This window comes from Mandrillus leucophaeus, unplaced genomic scaffold (assembly GCF_000951045.1).
Source record: "Mandrillus leucophaeus isolate KB7577 unplaced genomic scaffold, Mleu.le_1.0 Scaffold198, whole genome shotgun sequence".
Classification (NCBI taxonomy): Eukaryota; Metazoa; Chordata; class Mammalia; order Primates; family Cercopithecidae; genus Mandrillus; species Mandrillus leucophaeus.
Genome location: NW_012102009.1, coordinates 3,436,415 through 3,437,607, shown reverse-complemented (window position 1 = coordinate 3,437,607; position 1,193 = coordinate 3,436,415). Strand labels below are relative to the sequence as shown.

Sequence of the window (1,193 nt, the reverse complement as noted above, 5' to 3'; positions counted from 1 at the left end):
AAAAAGGCCAGGCATGGTGGCTCACACCTGTAATCCCAGCACTTTGGGAGGCCAAGGCAGGCAGATCACTTGAGGCCAGGAGATCAAGACCAGCCTGGCCAACATGGCGAAACCTGTCTCTACTAAAAATACAAAAAAATCAGCCAGGCGTGGTGGTACACGTCTGTAATCCCAGCTACTCGGGAGACTGAGGCCTGAGAATCACTTGAACCTGGGAGGCAGAGGCTGCAGTGAGCCAAGATCATAACCAGTGCACTCTAGCCTGGGCAATGGAGTGAGAATCTGCCTCCAAAAAGAAAGAAAAGTAAAAAGGGAAGCTTTTAAAAAGTATCAATGCCTGGGTCCACCAATTTAATTGGTCTGGGGCGGGGCAGCCAAGCATTGTTTAGGTCTCTTTAAAGCTCTCCAAGTGATTATAAGGGGCATACAGGGTTGAGAACAACCTTTTTCTACAAAAGTTAATGAAACAAAATCCTTAACATATATGAAGCTTACTTAGTATGTTAAACAGCTGATGGTATATCCATCAACCACTAAACAGGGTGATACAGAATAATGTGTTGACGTACACAAAATACACATATGATTATATGTATATGAAAGGTTCAGAAAGATGAACAGACATTCTCCCCAGATAGGGTGGAATTGTGTGAACTCTAATTTCTTCTTTTGTATCTCTTACACTTTGAAAATTTAAAATATTAATGTACTACTTTTATAATTAGCAAGGTCAATTAAGAAACAAAATGATTTCAAACACACAGACCTGAAAACTAAGATAGAGGATGTGAAGGGATCGAAATTAATCTCTAAGTATATTTTAGAGGGAAAAGGTAGATATGTTTGGTATTACAGAAAATGTGTAAGTTTACAATTTTCAAAGATTACATATCTTTGAACCCTGGTTTCTATCTATGAAATGAAGTAACCATATTTTTGCTAGGAAGACTAGGAATAATGATGGAATGACCTAACCCAGGGCCTGTCTCATAAAAGGTTCTAAGTAACTGGTAGCAATTATCACTTCTCTATGGAGATTTAGAACAACAGTTCCCAAACCTGTCTATGCATCAGAATCACCTAGGGAACTTTTTTTTTTGTTATTATACTTTAAGTTCTAGGGTACATGTGCACAACGTGCAGGTTTGTTACATATGTATACTTGTGCCATGTTGGTGTGCTGCACCCATCAA

At 39.0% G+C, this 1,193-nt stretch overlaps 1 protein-coding gene across 1 annotated transcript in view; it reads right to left on the bottom strand.

The window, feature by feature from the left end:
• NDUFAF6 (NADH dehydrogenase (ubiquinone) complex I, assembly factor 6) overlaps nucleotides 1-1,193 on the bottom strand; it is a 34,170-nt gene that overhangs the window by 20,472 nt on the left and 12,505 nt on the right. The window lies entirely within an intron of this gene.